A 23,421-nucleotide genomic window follows, 5' to 3' on the forward strand; every position below is an offset into this window, starting at 1 on the left:
GGTTGTGATGATACATTGCATGGCCACCTCCCCTGAGGCACAGGGGTAGGGGGAGAACATATATGCAGGTAGGTGGATTGGTCACAGTGTAGATGACAGACATCTAATTCAAGCATGCATTTGTCCCAATGAACAGTGACCTCTTATGATTAGCAGCTGCATACCATCCTGCCAATTACATATACAAACCATAGGTCATGTGTGCCTTGAAGTTGATCCAGATGATAGGGATTAGTCGGCCGGCCCAGGTTAAGTACTTTCTGCATTTGCATTGTGACACATTGCAATACATAAATGCACAGATCAGTTTAATTTGCACACATCTTGTTGTGCTTTGCTGTGCTGTTAAATACTTGATGGTTAGGCTGTGTTGCCATGTCATTCCTCAGGGACAATGTATCATATGTACTGTGATTTGGACTGCATGTGCAAGTTGAGGGAGAGTGTTAGATTATCATCTGGACATGCATCGCACAATGATGACACTAATGGTTGCCTGTCTCATGTTTACAGCTGTTTGCCAACATAAATGAGGTTGAGATAAGGGAGTTTCAGAGGCGGGCAGCGAGATACAGGCATATTTTGGATTTGTAGTCTGGGTTCAGGATGATGACAAGACGCTATTGTAGGGAGAGAGCCACAGGAGCATGATGGGCTTTCAGCCAAGGGGGCCCGGTATTGGGCACAACAGGTGTCGCCACCACCATGACTACAGCCAGTGGCCCAGTGGCCACCAGTACATCAGCCACACCTGCTGCACCTTCAACCTCGGGAGCTACAGCCACAGCACCTGCTGCACCTTTACTTACAGCACCACGACACCTGCAGGAACGACACATCAGGGGCGCAGACCACCACAGCAGCTGCTTTGGACATGGGCGCAATCAGGAAACTACAGAGGGACATGATAAAGGTCATAAGGAAGATTGACATTCTCCAGCAGGACGTGGATAGGTATAGCTGGGGGCTAAAATCCATTAAAAAAACTCTGAAGAGGGCAAACCTCTGAACTCCTGCATTGCCTCCCCCCTAATTCCGTCCCCTCCCTCCTCTTTCCTTATCCTGTTTATTAATCTGTTTAGGGCATTTAGTGATAGGTTAGAGTAGGCTAGTAGTTTAGATAGGATAAGTAGGTTGGGGGTGTTTTTTTAAATATTATTACATGTTAGTTTGTGGGTGGGTGGGGGTTGATGTTGGGGCTTTTGTGTATCATAATAAAATATAACATTTCAAAAAAATACAAAAAATCTATATTTGTTTAGTATTAGCTAGTATCTGTTTAGTTTAGTATATGTTGTCCTACATGTGTCCCATCATATAAGGGGGAGGGGGGTAAATATTTAGAGTGTTTAGTTAAATGTGGTAAGTAACTTTAGCATAGGGTATGTAGGGCCAGTTGTGGGTAATGTATAGTTAGGATAGGTTAGGATAGGCGTGTGACAAAGTTTTCTTTTATACATAGTTATTAAAGTTTTAAGTACTCCTTTACGGCATGTGTCATATGCTTGGGGATCTGGGTCTTTGCATGAGTGTACAGTGCCAATTTTCTTTTGGCCTATGTATTCTGTCCTGCATCAACATCCCACTCTTGACATGTTAATTCCCACTTCCGACTGAGCTGTCACATTGGCAGCTACAACAAAGCTAAATATCTATGCATCTGCCATCCATTGAGCCCACCACTCAAGGTGGCCATGGTTTCCATGTATCGGACAGGTAGGTGTGATTTTAAAGCTGTCATTGTTTGGGTCCTGTGTTGGAATCTTGGGCACTGTGAGAATTCTACCTGCAGCCTGATGTTCATGTGAACACTGATAAACTGAGTGGTGTCAATTTCTGATGAGGTAAAGTATACAAAATTCATGCCTATGTTTTATTATTGTACTCCCAGCTGATGTTACTGACACAATGATTGTCTTGTAGTGGATGTGGTCAGCCTTGAGTTTTATCTTGTAGAGACCTTTGGCCTGAGATATACTATTTTTACACAGCATTTGCCTCATTTTTTAACCCAACTGCAGCACAAACTTACAAATTAAAATGATAATTTGTAAGTTTGTGCTGCTTTTACTTCAGAAATAAGGCACAGGCAGCACAGATGATTTACAAATCCTGACCCTTGTGCATAAATATCTGCCCACATTATTTCTGTACTCTGGTGTTGACACTCTGGGGGTCATTCTGACTTTGACGGGCGGTGGAGGCCGCCCGCCAAAGTCCCGCCGGCAGAATACCGCTGCGCGGTCAAAAGACTGCCGCGGTAATTCTGAGTTTCCCGCTGGGCTGGCAGGCGACCGCCAGACGGCCGCCCGCCAGCCCAGCGGGAAACCCCCTTCCATGAGGATGCCGGCTCCGAATGGAGCCAGCGGAGTGGACGGGGTGCGACGGGTGCAGTTGCACCCGTTGCGATTTTCAGTGTCTGCTTGGCAGACACTGAAAATCTTGGTGGGGCCCTGTTAGGGGGCCCCTGCAGTGCCCATGCCATTGGCATGGGCACTGCAGGGGCCCCCAGGGGCCCCACGACACCCGTTACAGCCAGCCAGGTTCTGAGGGGTCGGAATCCCCATGGCGGCGCTGCTTGCAGCGCCGCCATGGAGGATTCCCTTGGGCAGCGGGAAACCGGCGGGACACCGCCGGTTTCCCGTATCTGACCGCGGCTGTACCGCCGCGGTCAGAATGCCCATGGGAGCACCGCCAGCCTGTTGGCGGTGCTCCCGCGGTCGTTGGCCCTGGCGGTCCATGACCGCCAGGGTCAGAATGACCCCCTCTGTGACCATTGACATGTTACCTGCATCACAAATCTCCTGCAAAGTAGATGTGTCACATTACACAGAGACAAAGTGGTTGTGTAGGTGATGTTTATTTTGAAGTGGTGCAGTGCAATATTTACATAGTCCAGGTTTGTGAGCCCATTTGTGTAAAGCATTCTATTGTGACGCAACACAAGTGCAAGATTGAGCGACATGTCATTTGACATGCTGAGATGAAGTGTCATTCAGTGCAGAGGAATATAAATTGCCAAGTGGGCAGTGAAAGATAATTACAGTCCATATTGGTAAGGTTACCAGTGTGTGGAGTGCATGTCACCAACTGTAGCAACACTGGCATGTTGTCAAGCACAGGACAAAGGAAAAACAGTGCCCATGTGACATGGACTGGTGCTACCGGGTACTCCTACAGGTGAAGGTGATCTGTTCCACATCTTTATCCTCTGATGTGTGTGTCGTCTCCTCTGTCCTTGATGATGGTGGTGGTGGGTTTGAGGAGGCAATAGACACTTCAATGGTTGGAGAAGTAGATTCCAAATTCCCGGCAGCTGCCATCTGTGTGACTAGATATGACATAACTGCAGCAAAGAGGAGCTGCTGATTATTTAGAATGGCAGCAACATCCCTGTGGTAGGCAGCCATGTCTGCCATGAGGGAGTCCAGCTTGTTGTCATGCATGCAGCTGCAAGATTGGGAGGGCAGGTATTGTTGCAACTCCCTCACATCAGTGGTCAGGTCCCTCACACACTGTTGGACTCCTTGCAGTTGTGATTGGGTGAGTTGTATAGCTGCTAACTGTTTTGTGGATGTCATCATGCACTTGCACATCCCCTCAAGAGTGGCTGCCATTGTTTGCAGCGCCACCTGCACCTCCTTGGCCAGCTCCCGTTGTACTCCAACAACTGTCCTCTCAAAGGTGGTCCCAGTGTCATCAGAGTTCTCAGCTGTGTTTGAGCTGGCCAGTCGTACAATTGGGGTGGCGGGTGGGTCCTCTGGGATGGCTGCTACATGTGTGCTCCTCCTTGCAACTGTAGGTGGTGTCGGGAGGGTTCCCAGGACATATTGGTCCGTTTCCTGGCTAATAGTTGTCAGCTATTCATCCATGTCATCAGGGTAGTCCAGGACAGGCCGATCCACAGGAGAGCCATTTTCCTCTGCAATGAGATATTGTACAATTAGTGTGTCTGTGTTGTGGCAGTTGTAATGTGATGGCACTGACATCCTATTAGTGGTACGTTGTAATCTGGGTTCCCATTCATTGTTCCATTCAGTAATGTTTGCAGTCTATCAGGCCTATGCCCCACCTGCATGTTTCATGTAGTGTGGGAAGTTTGGGGATTTGTCTGCATCACATCTTCTAGGTGTGGTTTCTGTCTAAATGGTGGCTTGCCAACTTCTTGTCCTAATCAACCCTGCCTCTGCTATCATTAGCATGGTAAAGGCCTTGAAATGCATGTTGGTGTGCTGATGCCACATGCACCACACAAACAAATTTGGACCTGTCCTGGTCTATCATTTTTCACAAACACCTATACAGTGCTGAGACCTAGCACCATACCATGTATTGTATTTCCATGAAACAATACAGGTGTCACCATTGGTAGCTTCCCATGTGGATGTTTGCATATGTGTGCTACGTTGCATTGCACTGATGGACCATGGCAGAGTTCCATTTCCTCTCATGACTGTGCATGTGTGTTTTCCTAGCTACACACATATGTCCTCCCCCTCAATGCAGTTGCCTAAGCACTATGACACCTGAGATGTTGCATGGTGGCATTTCAGCTATTGTGACACAGGCGCCAGGCTAGACCCTAGAATGGGCAGCATGGGCATGAGATTACTACTGTGTACTTCATAATGTATTTAACAGTGCCTGATGTTTATTGAGTCTATGGACATGAGCAGTTGTCAGGAGTTGCACTTAGATAGGGATTGATGGGGATTCATCATGTAGTCATACTGATCCCTCATTCTAGGTGTGTTTGTGCCATGGGCACCTAACAGGCATTTCTTATTTTCCAAACAAAGCAGTGGCTATGCTGATGGTTGGCACCTCCTTATGTATGCATATCAAAGTATTGTTCATATAATGTGCTTATTCCTGCCAAGGGTGCCCACCGGTACTGCACCCAACCACTTCAGGTGCAATTATGTTGATGAAGAACACCAACCTCCAACTGTGCTTGCAAATCGGCACGTAACACAGGTATATGAGGATTTTATTTATCCGCTGGCATGAGATTCAAATCAAAGCAACAGTAAGTCCAATGGAAAAACAGCCAAACACCCGTCCCGTGTTTCGTCTAAACGGCTACGACCTTGATAAGTTGTGAAGTCCGGTCCCTTCCATTGTTTGAGAACACGGGCAATCCCAGACTTCACGACTTATCTAGGTTGTAGCCTTATGCTGTTTTTGAGCATATCATATGCTGCACTAACACACATCATACATTGGACTCAGGGTATGTCCAGGACATAGGACACTCGCCATAATCTGTGCAATTTTGGTTCAGCCTTTTCATTTATGCCTTGAGGAAGTCTTTTAGACGAAACAAGTGTCGGCTGTTTGGCTGTTTTTCCATTGGACTTACCGTTGCTTTGATCTGAATCCCTTTCCAGCAGATAAATAAAATCCTCATGATGAACCATATTCCCATGTTACGCTCTGATTTGCAAGCACAGTAAAGATTGGACTTCTTGGACTTTTCAGTGTGCCCCGGGACATTTCCTATTTGACCAGCACACACAGCACAGGTAGTAGAGGCAAGTGTTGTCAAAGGTAAATGCCGCTTCTGCCAATGGCCTGAGACTGTGCATTGTCCCCTAGCTTACATTCTGACAGTACCAGCTGAGCTATGACAGCAGACCAGTTTTCTGTTCTTCCCTACCCTCCTGGTCTCCGTCAGCTTTTCCAGCAGCCTTGGCATGGCAGTGAACCCCCATGCAAAGGTTGTTGTTGTTGTGTTGTGCTGTGCCCCTGGATGCCCCTGCACTGCCCATGCACCAGTGCCCCTTTGCCCTTTCCACTGCCTGATTTTCAGGGCTCACATGCATTGTGTAATAGGTATGTACCTCCCCCTTCTTGCACCTGACATTTAGGCATTTTTGTTCCCCATGCAACTTACCCTGCAAATATGTTGTTTCCGGGTAGGCTACGCTGTCCTGTCCTGCAATTCCTGTGATGGTTTCCTCCGGGATGGTGGCTGCAACCATCTCCTCCATCTCATCCAGGTCCTCTTGCAGTGCTGGACTCCCACCTCCATTTTGCAGTGCTGCCTTCCTGTTCCTTGCCATTTTCTCCTTTGTCCTGCTCTTGCAGTCATGCCAGTGTTTCTTATACTCGGTGACAGTTCTCCTGACCTCTTCCACACTATTAATCTTGTCCACAATTTGTTGGCAAATTGCCTCTCTCCTTCCTATTGACAATTTACAGGTGATGAATAATTGATGCTCTGTCACCTCTTTGACCAGGATTTCATGCTCTTCTGCGCTGAAGCAACACTTCCTCTTCTTCTTGTCTCTCCCCTGGGTCTGGTCTGTGTCCTCCTGGATTGTTCTTGGTTGATTGAGGTCTCTCTGGGGTCTCTCCTGGATTCTGGGATCCATTTTGGGGCTCCATAGCACTGTTTGCTGCATTTGCGCAGCTTTTTGTCACTATTGCATTGAAAAATGTTGCATATCTATTTTGCGATGTGTTTACATGTCACAGACCGGATTAGAGTCATTTTTCCTGCGTTAACGTCATGTTGACTTACGACAAGACGCAATGGTTACTGTCAGGGAAAATGACTCCACCCTGTTCATAGCACCACTGTGCGTCAAAGTATAAATTTGACGCACAGGGGATGTTATCCAGCGTTTAAAAAATGTATGCAAAACTGTGTTAGTGCAGTTTTGCGTCCAAAAGTATCAATCCGGCCCTGAATGTGCAAATTGTGTGCCTGGAGGAACAGTACATCTCCCACGTCACTGCCAAGTATCCTGAGTTGGTGCGTGACGCCTTCGTCCTGGGGAATAGCAGCATCCCAAATGTGATAGCCCAACTACAGAGGCAGAGGGTGTGGCTAATAGGTGAGCCAGATCCCCCACTCACTGTATGTTAGTGTATGCCTTAAGGTTTTCTTTCCATAGGACTGTGTAAGGCTAAATGTTGACCCTCAATACTTTCAGGTGACTCTGGCTACCCAAGCCTAGCGTGGCTGCTGACCCCTGTGAGGAATGCCAAGATAAGGGCTGAGGTCCGTTATAATGAGGCACATGGGCGAACCAGAAGAATAATCGAGCAGACCTTGGGCCTCCTGAAGGCCTGGTTCAGGTGCCTCCATCTGACAGGTGGATCCCTGTGCTACTCTCCCGGAAAGGTCTGCCAGATAGTAGTGGCATGTTTGCACAACCTGGACCTCAAATGACATGTGCCTTTTCTTCAGGAGGAGGGGACTGGAGATGACCCTGTGGCAGCAGTGGACCCTGAGGAAAGTGAGGGTGAGGAGGGAGAGGATGAGGATGAGGACAACAGAACATCAGTAATACGATAATACTTCAAATGACACACAGTTGAGACAGTGGAAGTGACCATTACTATGACTACTGATTTATCTGTGTGCCTGTGGCATGATGGCATTCACTTCCTTTGCATTTCAGCTTACTGTCACCTATGGCTTCTCATTTTCCTGATGTTGGTGATATGACAACATAATCCAGATGTGATCACTACAGACAGTTCCAGGTTATTATTTGTTTGCTACCACAGTGTTCAGATCATTTGCACTCATTCTGACTGTTCCCACAAATGTACGTTTAAGACACATAAAACAGTGTTACTCAAATTGTGCTCAGGGGTGTTTATTGTAATGCTATGAAATTGAGGGTAAAGTGCAATGGAATAGGATGATGGTGGAGGAAAGTCCAGGGTATTGTTCCAGTCTGTTTGTAGCCGAGGTCCAGTGTCCAAGGAGACAAGGTGACAGGGTGGGACATAAGCGGGATAATCAGGAAAGTCTCATTTCCTGGCGGTGGTCTTGGTGTTGGCAAGTGTCTCTGGCTTCTGTCTGATTCGCAGAGAATTGCGGGGTGGTTCACCTTCTGCAGGGGAGAGGTGCTGGTGGCCTGTGGGTCCTGCGGCTTGGCCTCCTGTCCACTAGCAGCAGCGGATGAGGTGGGCTGATAAATGGACTGGCTAGTGGTAGGGGCACGCTGCTGTACAGTCCATTACCTCATGATGTTGGCCATGTCTGCCAGAACCCTTGATATGGAGATCCTGGTGGTGTTGAGGGCCTGCAAGTCCCCCCTGATCTCCTGATGGTGTTCCTCCTGCAGCCGCTTGTTCTCCTGCATGTTGTTCAGGATCTGGCCCATCGTGTCCTGGGATTGTTTGTAGGCATCCAGGACATTGGTGAGTGCCTCCTGGAGAGTTGGTTCCCTGGGCCTGACCTCCCCCGGCGCACAGCGGTCCTGCCAGTGTCCCTGTTGCCCTGTACCTGTGTACCCTGAACGGTGTGCCCACTGACCACAGGTCCCTGATTGTCTTGGGCATGAGGTGTTGACTGGGATCCCTGTACAGGTGGGCACACTGCTGATTGACGTGTCCTGAGGACAGAGGTTTGGGGACGCTGGGTGGGATCTGTGGTGTTGGTAACTGATGGGGGAGGCTCTGTGGTGGACTGTGAGTGGGCTAGTGTGACCGATTGACCAGTGGTCCCTGATGTGCCAGGTTGTTGATCCAGATCCCGTAGTCCAGAGTTACTGTCATCACTGGGGGCAGCGACTGTTGGGGGACCGGATAGTCATGGCACCTCTTTTCCACTGAGATTGGCACCGGCACCTGTGGGGATGTAAGTGATGTATTATGCTTCATGCCTGTGGCATGTTGAACATCCCTATCTTCCCCTCTATCGTTGCTGTTGCCCTGCCACCTTTGTGTATGGTGGTGTATTGTGTGCTTGTTAGTTCTCCATGCTGTGCAAGTTTTGGTGATGGGTATCCATGCAGGGCTAGTAGGTCTGTCCATGCATTGGTATGGCATGCAGGGATTGGCATTGTGGGTAGTCATGTGTGTAGGTGCAGTGTGTGGGATGGAGTGGAGTGATGGGAGTGAGGGTGAGGGTGTGAGATGGCATGTAGGTATGGGGGGGGTGATAGGTGTTTAATGTTGACTTACCTGTATCCAGTCCTCCGGCTACGCCAGCGAGTCTCTCAGGATACAGTAATGCCAAGACTTGCTCCTCCCATGCTGTGAGCTGTGCGGGAGGAGGTGGGGGTCCACCGCCAGTCCTCTGTAAGGTGAGCTGGTGCCTTGCTGCCACAGAACATACCTTCCCCTGTAGGTCGTTCTACCTCTTCCTGATGTCGTCCCTTGTTCTTGGATGTTGTCCTGCGGTGTTCACCCTGTCCATGATTCTCCGCCATAGTTCCATCTTCCTTGCAATGGATATTTGCTGTACCTGTGCTCCAAACAGATGTGGCTCTACCCTGACTATTTCCTCCACCATGACCCGCAACTCCTCATCTGTGAAACGAGGGTGCCTTTGTGGGGCCATGGTTGTTGTGTGGTGTGTGTATGTGTGTGGGTGTTGGGTAGTGTGATTGGGTGTGCGTAGTGGAGTGCGTGAGGAATGTATGGGTGTGTGTGTAGTTGTCGCAGTGATCTTGATGTCTGTCTGGTTGCAATGATTTGTATTCTGAAGGGTTTGTGGGTGTGTGTTTTATAGTGGTGTGAGTGGGTGGGTGTGATGTGTGTATGGGTGTCAGGTGTGTGTTTTTTTAATTGGCCAATGTTGTGTAGTTTAGTATTTGGGTGTCCATTCTGAGCACAGCAGTGTGTACCGCTAATAGTTTACTGCCGTTGAATGTCTGCTGTGGTGATTTGTCGGTCATGATGTGGTGGGCGTTGTTCTATTGGCGTAACGGTATCGGTGTTGGTACAGACAGTTTACCACTGACCTTTGGGCTGGCAGATTTGTGCCACAACTAAGTCCAAAGGTGAAAATATTCACCACAACTTCACTCTAATACTACCCTATGATGACTCTCCCTTCTCTGACACTTCTGCAGCCTTGCCCTGCTAAACGTCTACCTTCTCAGATACTTTTTATTAAAAACTCTGAAGGTAAACGCTGGCTGGCCCCAATCTACTTTGTGTATCCAAACTGTGCTCGTAGTGGTCAGCCGTAACTTTAAATGTGTCCTGGTCTACCAAGACTAGATGTCCGCAGATGACAATTTTTTAATTTAAGGACTATTTTGTACCTTGAAATTTGAAAATTCATCACTTCAGTTCTTATGATTGGAAGTTGTTGTTTTGATGTCAAATAATTTATTAAACTGTACTCTATGTTTCTAAATTAGTTTGGGATGTTTATTGTGTTGTGTTTTCAATGTATTCCTTTTTGTGTTCTGCATAAATGATTTACTCATTGCCTCTAAGTTAAGCTTTTTGTGGCAACCATGCCACCCAGGGTTAAGCACAGGTTAATTTAGTGACTTTTTGAGGTTCACCCTTCAAGGGATTGTGGCTGTTGCTTGAACAGGGCTCACACCCCAGTCAACCAACAACCACATTTCTCACAGTGTTGAAAACCAAAAGATCCAGAAGGTTTATGAGGATCTCAGCCCAGCTGTTCAAATTGAATATTATTAATTTGGAGATCTGAAGTAGAGGCATTTCCATGCTATAACTAGGTCTAAAAGCTGAATGGCTCAGATGGAGTATCTAATTTTCTTCAATATACAAGGACACCAGGTTCTCTATTTCTTCCATGCTATTGTCTTAACACTGGTTCTCCTGTTGTAAATTTATTTGAGCTACGAAATGCCTTACAATTATTGCCCACTGACTGAGACTGCCAACATGAAAGAGGGAGTTTTTCTCCTCGAACTTGTGAAATACTATCAGGCTGCCCCACATCATTAGTGGATGGAGCAGGTCAAAACCCATCATGTATAGGGACTGTATTCTTTCTGAATTCATAAGCTACCCTGCATACTTGGAACCAGATGATTACACAAGGTGAAACTCATGTACTCACTCGCTCTAAAATTCCTCTTGAAAATACCTCACAAAATGACTCATATAATGTATGGAGGGCTAAAGGCTGTACAAGAATTTTGGGACACGAATGCTTCCTAAATTGTGCATTGACATGTTCCCCACCCACAGTGCTCAACTACATGCATCTAATATCTTGATCTTTGAATATTGGTCCTGGTGCCATGCTAATTTAGTGTGTGTGAGTGACTTAGGCCTGCCCCTAACATGGGCTTATCCTGTGACCTGAGGTAGCATACCAAGCATGCCCTCATTGACTGACAGTGGATTACTATACCTGTCATTGATATAGAACATAGAGTGGTGGTGGCAGCATACTGTCCATAGTGTTACTAGACCTTTTTTTTATCAGAGGCACTGGGGTGGTGGCCTGCTGGTCCACTCATGCAAAGTTCTGCTTCTGTGCACTTACCCAGTTTCCTGCACTTAAATCCTGAATGAGTGTTATGCATGTTACTTGTGGTAGTTTGTGTAGCCTTTGTGGTAAATGTATGGTGTGTCTGGGTTACCCTGATTAACGGAGTCCTCTTTCATCCATTTTAGATAACCCACCCCTAAATATTATGACCGGGGAACTCTAGTACTTGCTCTATGAGCCATGGACTCTTATGGTACTGTCTATTCATCATACTATTCTATACTTGGTTCCATAAGTGGGGAACCTCACTGTGTATTGTTCTTGTTTTGAGGTGATCTATGCCTCTAAGGGTAGGGTGTTTCCCTTGTTTGGTTCCCCGGTCATAATATTTAGGGTAATTTGCCATCCTTAGCGCCTCATCTCCTCATTCTGCACCCCATTAATTTTCTCTTGTTTAATCTGAGGTGGCAGCTTGGGTGTGACCCTTTAATTATTTACTCTACCATGGATAGAATCAAAATAGCTGAAGATTTATTTGATAACTTAGCAAAAGGAGGTACTTTTCAGAATTTATCTGGTAGCAACTTACAAAAGGAAGGTCTTAGAAACAAATTTATAAGATTAGAGAGGTTAAAGAAGAACGAGCTATCCAAATGGTGGGACGGGACAACATTAAAACAATATAAGAAACTCAACCGTATTCCCCGGGGTTTGAGATCTCAAATTTTTCCCACCTACGATGACTTGGATGATGATTTACTAATACTATGGGATAAGGAATTAACTGGTAGCTCTATGAAACTTATGGATATTTTGATTATCAACTCTGAGGGGAAAGTGAATAAATTACAGGCTGAAATTGATATTCTTGAAAAGGAAATTGAGAGCTTGAATCTTAAAGATGCCACTGAGAAAAATTACAAAGTTCTAGAACAAGTTTTACTTAAGTATCAGGAAGAAATTATGCAGAGGAAAGCTCGTAAACTCAAACGGGACGAGAGAGACTATCCGACTGGTAGAATTTTTACTTTCTCTAATAAATACGATCATTTATTTCACAATAATGTGGTCCCCAGTGGTTCGGGTCTGTCAAAGTTTTCTGATTCAACTTCTGTTAGTACCTCGATCACAAGCGATAGTGAAATTGAGGAAGGAGCCAGTACTTCAGCTCATGAAACCTCAGGTGGTAACAATTTTTTATTAGAACTAATGAGGATGAAACGAGGCAGAAATGCTCAAAACAGAGGGAGAATAGATACAAAAAAACCAGGAGGGGTAGGAGAGGTAGGAGTAAATGTTATGAAAGAGATGGAGGGAGTCAAAATGAGATCTCGGGACAAGAAGTTATGAATTCTGATGATGTGTTATCTATTAATATAGTGAACCTGACAAATATGGAATTGACAACAGGGACTAAAAGTCTCCTAGCAAAGGGTCTCAGTTATTGTCCTAGTAACTTTGGTGACCCCTGTAGATCTAAAATTGACCTGTTTAAATTTGTCCGCAAATTGAAACTTAAAAAATACTTTCAACAGAATTCCTCTAGCGTCACGAGTATTGATGCCACTGCTCCGGTTTTGAGTACTACTTCTATTGAGGATGTTCGAGATACTGCAATCTTAATCTCTCTAGCTGAACGTGATGAAGATCCTGACATTACTGCCAGAAATCTAGATGATCTAGATGTTACATCTAACAGAAGTGTTTCTAGTGGACTTAAAAGTAAATCTAGGTGGACTCCGAGATTCTTTGGTTTGAATTCCCTAGACAAGTTCTTTGATATAGTTTGTGAAGACTTCGATAACTATTTAACTAAGAATAAGTATCGATATATCTCCAGTAACTTGAGTACAGAGGAATTAACTGCATTACAAGAACTCAAGCAGAACAAAAATATCATCATCAGACAAGCGGACAAGGGTGGGAATGTGGTCATCATGAACAGAGTAGATTATGATAATGAGATTTTGGCGCAATTGAATGACTTGTCATGCTATGAGAGGATCACACATAATCCAGTCCCCAGTCTTGCATATATGATTAACAACAAATTAATGATATGGCAACAACTAGGGTTACTTAATAAAGATGAATATCTTTATCTAAAAATACACCATCCTCGTTATCCGTGCATTTATACTTTGCCTAAAATTCATAAAGGTTTACCTTTCCCACCTGGGAGACCAATTGTATCAGGCATACTTGGTCCTACGGAGAAACTCTCAGAATATGTGGACTGTTTTTTACAACCATTGGTTCATAATCTTCCTTCTTTCATTAGAGATACCACGCATATTCTTAGCACTTTGAATGACGTGGAATGGGACAGTAACATGTTATTGGTGACTTTAGACGTGGTATCTCTTTATACTTGTATTAATCATGATGTGGGCTTAGAGGCCTTGAAATTTTTCCTAAACAAGAGATCAGCAAGCTTGTGGGATCACACTATGATGTTATTGGAAATGGTTAACATGATAACAACTAATAATTTCTTTTTGTTTAACGACATGTGGTTTCAACAGAAATGTGGTGTGGCGATGGGTTCCAAGTTCTCTCCATCCTATGCTAACCTATTCATGGGATGGTTTGAACACACTTGGATTTGGGGCCCTAATTCTGCTAACTGGCAAACACATATACTGTTTTGGGGTCGGTATATAGACGACTGTATAATGATCTGGACCGGCGGGGAAGCAAAACTTAGGGAATTTTGTAGTTTCTTAAATTCTAACATTATGAATGTGAAATTTACGTACCAATATAGTGCGGCTAGGATTGAATTTTTGGATGTTGAACTCTTTATATTTGAAAACAGAATTCATAGTAGGCTTTTCCGTAAGGCGACCGCCTGTAATTCCATTTTGCATGCTGAAAGTGCGCACCCCAGACATCAGGTGGCATCAATTACCTTTGGAGAATTTTTGAGGGCGAGACGTAACTGTAGCATAGATTCGGAGTTTGTGACCCAGATGAATGACATGGTAAGGAGGTTTTCAGCACAGGGTTATTCTAATAAGATTATTAAGAAAGCGCGACTGAAAGCCAGACATATAGATAGAAAAGAGACTTTAAAACTCAAAGTTCTAAAAGAGACCAAGGAGACTTCTAATGTAGTGAGATTTACAACAGATTTTAATGATGCTTCCTTGATCCTAAAGAGATTTATGAACAAGCACTGGAATTTACTTATGCAGGATGAGACATTGAGGGACGTGGTGACTGGAGGAGTCACCACATCTTTTCGTAAAGGCAGAACCTTGAGAAATATACTGAGTCCTAGCTACACCACTATCTCCCCGACAAAAACATGGTTACCTCAGAGAGGGGTGGGTTTTTACAAATGTGGCTCTTGCGGGGTTTGTCGGTGGGCTTGTCATAAAATGCAAGAATTCTGTCATGTCGGTAAAACATTTGTTCTGTGTTCCATTATTGATTGCAACTCCAATTTTGTTACATACATAGTTCGGTGTAAATGTTCTAAATTGTATGTTGGTAGCACTATAAGATCACTTAAAATCAGAATAGGAGCACATGTTCGGGTACTCAAGAATGGGGATGTGAGATATCCCTTAGTAGCACACATGTTATCTTGTGACTCACAACCAACCAAAAAGTGTTTTGAATTTTTTGGGCTGGAACATGTCCCCCGTGATCCAAGAGGGGGCAATAGAGAGTTGCGTCTACGCAGACAAGAAGCACTGTGGATTATGAGACTCAGAACAGTGGAAACAGGATTGAATTCGGATAGGGAATTGGAATTCTTCCTAGGGGACTGAAAAACTACTACTTCCTGTATGATGTAATTGATTAGCTCTCATTATCCGTTATCCTGTACACTTGTAAATAATTTGTGTCACAAATGTGCTTTTAGTGTACTACTGACTTTCATCGTATATTGTGCACATACGAAGTGATGATCAATGGTTCTCAAACGTGCAATTACTCACAACTAGTAAGTGGGGATTTGATCTTTTTCCCCTTTTGACTTTATTCCTCTTCTTTTTGACTTTTGAAAGAGGAGGTGACTTATTGCATAGGAATGGCAAAATGATATATTCAGTTCGTCAGAAAGATTATTATTTACTTGTATTTTAATAGTGTAAGTGCCTTATCTGTGCATTTTTTCTGGTGGCTTATCTATTTTATTATATTTTATTTTTATTTAATGTGGTTTTGGCTTATAACATTAGTGTAACGAGCAGCTATTGTGCTATATTTGATTTCTTTTGATAATTCAATTTAAATAGTGGGGTCTAGATATTGGTTAAGTAATTGATGTGTGTTGCGCAAAATACTTCCGTACTCATGAAGATTTATTGTATCCTTTTTCTTCTCTCCTCCGATTTTTCGTTTCCTTCTTATTTTTGGTTAGTGTGTGTGATTCACTGAATTGTATTACAACCACAATGGTAGACGGAGTGGCTGTCCGTCTTCGATGTCAACGCCCCAGTCAATCGGGACGTCGAACCCGGAAGTATATTTAACCTCCGGGTTCGGGTGTACTCGTTTAGCGTACACGCTAGGCGTCCATACCGAAAGACGCCGTTTTTTCTCTTGAATACTTAATTGTTTATGCAATAATTTGGGGTAAGTTATCGATAATGATATTTGGAGCTTGTTAGGTATGTGCACATTTTGCTAGTAGTTTAAATGTACAAATTAAGTTATTATCGGCACTTTGGAGATTTTTTTCGCACTTGTTTACTACGATTCATTAGTTACTCTCGGTTGTATGGTATGATCCCTGTTTGGGTGTCACAAATATGGATTATTAGTCAATGTTTATTCTGTACAAGTAAGAGCTATAAAAGTATCTGCCTTCACGAACTATTAGTTTATTGCAACATATTTATTTCTCCCTTTTCTTCAGATTAGATTTGAAACATAGATTGATAGCAGTTTTGTTTGGAGAACGTAATTGAATGGATGCATATTACTGACTATTTGTCTCTTGAATTTCTGGTGGATTTATAAGGTATTTGAGTGTAATTGAATTTTCTTTGGGACTTTAACACACTATGGGCTATAGGTGATTTTATTTGGTGTTCTTTCTTTGGTCTTTCACGTGTAGGTTAACATGTTGTAGCTGGTGTTCTCTTATTATTCACAGGTGTTTTAGCAAACGTCTTTTAGATGGGTTTTTGTTGTTGACCTATTTCCTCCAACCTCTTTTTGATATATTAATATAAACACTAACTCCTTCCTTTGGTTTTTGTGTTACACACTTGTTGTGAACTGGGCGTTTGAGAACTTTGATCTTAACTCGTGTGTTATCTTTATGATTTCTAGCCCTGAAGAAGTCGTTAGGGATGTTATCATTTCCCAAGACGAAACACGTGTTGGCTGGAAGTGGCTGGAAGTGCAATCTACCTTTGATGTTCTGAATATTTCCAATAAACTTTTGGATTTATCAATGGACTCTAATACTTGCTCTATGAGCCATGGACTCTTATGATACTGTCTATTCATCATACTATTCTATACTTGGTTCCATAAGTGGGGAACCTCACTGTGTATTGTTCCTGAATGATGATGATTTGACAGGGCTGGAGTGGAAAATTGCTCCGGTAGAAGAAGGCAGAAAGTCATACAGTGAGATGTGTCTCTTTCACCACACATGCCCCAGCAAATGTGTAATTAATTTATGGTGTAACACCTAAAAAAATCACAGAGCCCGGGGTAAGAGGGGTAGGGCCTTGATGAATGAATGGGAAAGGGGGTTTAATGAAAGGTGTGACAAAGACAAGTGCTACACAAAAAGGAACCGCAGCAATATTCTTTTGTGCACTGAGCAGCACACCATCATCAATCTGTTGTGGAAGGAAAGTGGAAACAAGGGGATAAGTATGACACAGTTCAGTTAAATGCATGCAACAAACAGCCCTTCTGCCCAGAGAGGCACCAGATAGAATATTCTGAATGTTATGTCTTCTATTTTTGAAAAATAGAAATTATGAAAGATTAAAGGTCACAAACACAGTCCAAAAAATTATGATTGTTAAAATGAAAGTGATACTTTGTTGCCAAATTGGGCGGTGCATCACTCTTTTTATTTCTTTGACAGTTGGTCACTCCTGGGTGCCTGTCTGAAGGTAGAATCTGTCCGGTAGGTAATCTGGAGTCATGCAAGAGAGGAGTAGGAGAAGTCCTGCGTATTGGGAAAAAACAGTAGCTGTATTATAGAGTAAAGGAGAAGGACAAAAGGAAGCAACGTAAGCTTTATGATGAGTCAGGAGTGTACCAAGAAGACTAATAGGCAGAGCAAGAACATTAGGAGTTTCACGTTTGAGCCAGCATTGCAGCAAACACATACTATTCAGCAGAATTTCCAAATCAACACTGCTCTCTCCAGTTCATAGAGCTGAGTGAGTGAGTACTAGGCCTCAGAGCCTTTGCCAACATCATGGTTTCTATTTGAAGTCGATAACTTTCCCCTTCTAGTTGTCAAGGCCTTCCATCCTTCTTCTCCAGATTCTGAGTAACATCGTCCCGGTCCCAAACCGAGCAAGGCAAACCTATGAAGGTCACTGCAGTTGACATGAAGACTAGAATAAATAGAGAAGCAGAACTGGAGTATTTTGTGTGGATCTGTGTTTGGTAACTAAAGTGGCTGGTCTGTTCTGAGGAACTGAAAAAACTAAGGAGTGGACCCTGCAGGTGAATTTCACTAAGTTAAAAAGGTCAATACTTTTCAGGAAAAAATGATCACCCCATCAGCCCCCAAACACTGCAAATCCTTGGAAACAAGTTCACAAATTTCTTGAACTCCTTCCCTCTATGTCAGCCACCACGCACATCTGTCATCACTCATAAATTCACAAACACTCAATATATCACCATTCATTGGTGCAAAAAGAGTTACTTTAGTGCTAGTCGTACTTTAGTGCTCTTCCAATCCAAGCATGGTGGTTGAACAAAATATCTCCTTTTTGATGGCAACTTAACACATTGTTGACATTGGCACTGACAGTATTTTATTTTATTATCTTCTAGGGCAGACCTGCTAAATGATGTACAAAAATAGGATAGGCAATGATGTGAGGGAGGCAGGCATTGTCTCCAATGTTCTGAAGTGTATGTGGGGCATCTTCACTGCACACATGTGCAACTCCAACACAGGCTTCTAATATGTGGCTATGAAATGGTGGGCCAGCATAAATTAGACACAAACATAATCTTCCCTTTTTATTGCAAAGAAAGAAAGACAAAAAAGAAGTTCAATGAGAAGAATAATTACAAAGTTCTATGGAGGCACTGGCATACTCAGTCCGGGAAGTAGAGTTTGTCCTCAAACTCTGAAAGTTCACCCAGAAGTTGGTCAGCTAACACACTTGATTATGACCTCCTCCTGTGGTGTTTCAAGAATGGTGTAATCAGGTGGTTTGAAATGCTGGTTCATTTTAATCATGGTTAATCTTTACAAGTTTTGAGGTGAGAGACTGATCCTGCTGACTATTACAAATGAACCAACTGAACTGAAAACACATTCAGCAGACACGCTGGCTACAGGACAAGACAGATATTTTATTGCCAGCCTGCTGAGCTCTAGCCATTGGTGCATCTTCCCATACCAATAAACCAATGGGTTTTGATCCTCATACACCTCTTTCAGGTCATCCAGATACTCCTGGAACATCCTTTGAATGGTGATTGGTGCTGCAGCCTGTTCTACCACGTTTTTCTTCACCTCTGCACTGGACTTAAAACCTTCCACTTGAAATTGATCCAATGTAGAGGTTGGGTCTGATTCTACTGTTGCTTTTGTCGCTGGTTTGCTTGTTTGTGGGGTTGGAATATGTGAGACAAGACAAGAAAGTTGTAGGCGGCACCCCAGAACTGCGGAGTGAGACTCTGTGTTCCAGCCACTCTTCTTCCAGTTCTACTGCTTTCTCAACAATCCACCTCTTTTATTGTGAAACATCCCCTTCAGAAAAAGGAATGATAGCGGAAAGATTTTTTTTCTTGTCTGGATCAAGTAGGCTGATACAGATGTACATTTTGGATGAGATGATGTCATTTTGCAGCCTCGCATTACAATTTAAGTGATAGCTTAGGCTAATAACCGAAGCATGCGCTTCTAGGTTTTCGTTCACACCCCAGATTGCGAAACTTTCCGACACCTTCTTTAGCTGCTCTTGTAGCAGATGCAATAACGGGACAGCTTGGCCCATTGTACTGTCCTCCTTGCTAACTTCCTGTGTGAAAACTTCAAAAAGGAGCAGCATCTGTGTGAGGCATTTGACTAGGCCCTATTTGTCCACAACCATGGTCATAGATCTCCCAATTGCATCAGGTCCTCTTTCAATGACATAGTTATTGATCTGTTTGTACTGCTCAAACAGACGTTGCACCATATAACAGGTTGAGTTCCAGCGTGTTGGCACCTCCTCTATCAGGGCTTTAACTCATACTCTGTTATAACACTGAACAATCCGTAACTGTTTCCAGGCTTTAAAAGAATGGTGAAATGAGCAGATGCATCTGCAGGGGGTTAGTATGTTGCTGACTATGTCTTCTTTTAAAGAAAGTCTTGCACAACCAGGTTGATGCAGTGCAACAAACACAGGACCCTGAAATAGCCACAGTCTGCCATGGTCTTGACTATGTTACTGCCATTTTCCGTGGTAACAAAATCAACTTAAAGACTTCTAGGTCACAACCGTTCAGACACTTTACTATTAAATTTCTCCAATATGTTTGCAGCTATGTATGACTTATCCGTGGTAAACATGGCTACTGTTGCATACCGTGGAACGCTTTTAAGAATTTCTTCACGGCCGAGACCTGTAGATAGCATTTGCTTTACCTCCAGAAAAGAGATCCAGTGTGCAGTGATGCACATGTAATCAGTTGCGTGACAACTGGTCCACGTGTGACATCACGTGGATATTGTGTGGACTACATTTTGCTGCAAAGCTTGGCCAACCAATTGCAGCACTTTGCGGTGCAGCCCTGGAACACCAACTCTGGCAAAATAGGTCCAGCTTGGAACCTTCTATTTTGGGCAGAGGGCTACCACAAACGCTAAGAATCCCGCTCTTTTGACAAAACAAAAAGGGGGGAGGTCCAGCACTAACATTTGTGCCAGCTTGCCATTGTACAAACATGCCAATGGGAGGTTTCAGTCATAGGGCCCCTCCTAAATATGCCCTTAATTGTAGCCTGGATTTTCTTCTTTTGTGGGGCCACTGATGCAGGCGACATTTCAGATGTAGGTGGTGGTAGACTCAATTTGTGTCGTGGTGCAGTCACCTTATGCTGTGGTATCTCCATCTAACTCTGAGTCTTCCTGTGCCATTGTGAGATCGCTGTGGTGGGTGATTCTGGTGCACTGCTGGGGCCAGGGCTGCTTTGCGTGATGATGATGTCACTTTCTTCTTTGTCACCTTCCACCATGATTTCAACAGGTGTAGCTGATGTTTCTGGCTCTCCTCACCTTCACCACTACAACCACGATGAACCATTTGTTTACGGTGCTGCTCCCACCAGATTGCGTAATATTTTTTCATATGGGTCGTCTGGTGTCCAGTACTATAATGTGGACCAGGTTTACCTTGACGAACACCCACGTGACAAATGGAGCATATGGCAAAGTTCTCCTTCATTTTTTAAATCGTAAAAAAGTCCTAAACTGGGGAGGAGTTATTTCTTGTTGGGCCACTGCCAATGCCTGAAGAAGAAGTGGATGTAGGTTGTTGTGGGTGTGTTGATTGAGTCTTTGTAGTGCATACTTGTAATGAGGTAGGGATTGTTACAGGTCCCTGCTGGGGCCTTACAAATATGGGAGCTGGCGGGGTGCCTGTGCCACATCCCTCAGAGCAGGTTGCATAGTAATGTTGGGCTCCTCTGTGCCAGATTCGACAATGACTGTGTCATCATCATCCTCATCATCGACCTTCATGTTTCTTCGGCTTTCTGGAACTTTTCCTTTTCCTTGCATCCCCTGCTGTTTCCTGGACTCTGCCAGGGTGCACTCCTTGTCCCTATCATCGTCATCAGAAGTGGTGCTTGGAGAAGATGGTGGAGTAGTACCCTTCCTTTTTCTCACTGGAGACCTGGGAGCCTTTGATTCTAAAAGAAGAGGTGCTTGCTGACCGAAAGCTCAACCTCCTGTTCTACTCCAAATTCAGGAAGATTTGGCAGTGGCTGCTGTCCACATTGCTCTGTTTCTTGAAACAATTGGGTACTACTTTGTGGAATGGACAACTCCATTGAACAACACTGCTCGTCGGCATCGCCATAATTGCAGTGGCTGCCTCACTGACAGACATGGTCTTGAGCTTGGGTCGGGATGGTGCTGTTGATGCTAGAGTGCTTCCAGGTTCCTTCCCAGAGGCCAAGGTGGCAGCAGGCACATGTCTGCCAAAGAATTTTGCAATTGGGACGCCACTGGCGGAAAGCTGGTTCTTCTCCGTGGCCACTTTCTTGGGAGCAACTTTCTTTGGAGCCATCTAGGTTGGCAGTGACATTAAGATGCACAAGTGAAAGAGTTTGGTGCATGTGGACCAAAGTAACCGTAAGACCTTCTCTTTGGAACTACTGTAGATGATATGGGGTCTCTTCTCTTGTACACCTAAAAACAACCAAGCAAGAAAAACATTTAGTCAATGAAACAGGTTGGAAATAGTACTGAGAAATGCAAACTTAGGGGCATATTTATACTCTATTTGAGCTGATTTTGCATCATTTTTTTTAAGCAAATTCAGCGCAAAATGAACTCCATACTAATATTTTGACGTTAGACCTGTCTAATGTCAAAATATTGGAGTTTGCACCATTTTTTAGATGGGTGAACCTACCTTGCGTCAATGAGATGTGAGGTAGGCATTCCCATCTAAAAAATGGTGCTAACCCCATAGTCCCATATTTATTTCTCCATGCTAAAATGATGCAGGGGTGGGAGGAGGAGCTGAGTAATGGTGCAAAGTTTGCTTTGCACCATTATTTAACACCTGGGTCAGACCAGGTGTTAGGGGACCTGTGGACCATTTCCATGGTTAAACACCATGGATTTGGTCCACAGGTGCCTCCTCAAGCCAGAGGAACACCCACACCAGAGGGACCCCAGAGGATGGGGGACACCATCCCAGGTAAGTAGGGTAAGTATAGCTAAGTATTTTTTTTTTAATTAAAGTGCCATGAGGGCTCCAACTTGGGGCCATCCTGCATCGCACAGAGTACAGTGGCCATCCACGGGGACACTGGTCCCCTGTGCTGGCCATTGGGGTGGTGGGCATGACTCCTGTCTTTTCTAAGACAGGAGTCATGTGGTATAGATGGTTTTGAGTCAGAAAATGATGCTAGGCTGAGTAGAAGCATTTTTGTTTCCTGTAACCAGCCTAGCATCATTTTTTGGTGTAAACCCCCCTTCTCCCATACCCGGCTAACGTCATTTGTTTTCACACTAGCCCACCCTTTGCACCGTCTTGCACCATTCCATAAATATGGTGCCCAGCTGGTGCTCAGGAAGAGTGCGATCCGGTGCTAAACTTTTTGATACTTGTAATGCAATTTTTTTCCCGCCTGCCTGTTCTCGGTATTACCGCTATTTCTCCACTGACCGCCAGGGTTGTAATGAGGGCCATTATGCCTGGAGCAGGCATAATGTGATGCAAGGGGTTACAAAGCGGTGCAATGCATGCATTACAACACTTTGTAAATCTGGTGTGCATTTTTTGAAGCCTAACGCCACATTCGCGTAGAATAATTATGTTAATGTGGCTCTCGAACTTCTTAAATCAAACACTGTAAAGGCAAATTAGGGCCATATTTATACTTTTTGACGCAAAACTGCGCCAACGCAGTTTTGCGTCAAAAAAAATTGCGCCGTCTAACGCCATTTGGAAGCGCCATGCGGGCGCCGTATTTATTGAATGGCGTTAGCCGGCGCTAGCAGACCGGCGCTGCCTGGTGTGCGTGGAAAAAAACCACGTACACCAGGCAGCGCCGGCGTTGGGGAAAATGGCGTTAGGGCGTCTTAAAATGGTGCAAGTCAGGTTGACGCCCAAAAATCGCCTCCACCCGATTTGCGCCATTTTTAACGACGCCCAGATGCCATTTACATAACTCCTGTCTTAGTAAAGACAGGAGTCATGCCCCCTTGCCCAATGGCCATGCCCAGGGGACTTATGTCCCCTGGGCATGGTCATTGGGCATTGAGGCATGTAGGGGGGCACAAATCAGGCCCCCCTATGCCAAAAAAAAATATAAAAAAAATAAAAAATTATACTTACCTGAACTTACCT

The sequence above is a fragment of the Pleurodeles waltl genome, chromosome 11 (genome assembly GCF_031143425.1).
Source record: "Pleurodeles waltl isolate 20211129_DDA chromosome 11, aPleWal1.hap1.20221129, whole genome shotgun sequence".
NCBI classification, from domain to species: Eukaryota; Metazoa; Chordata; class Amphibia; order Caudata; family Salamandridae; genus Pleurodeles; species Pleurodeles waltl.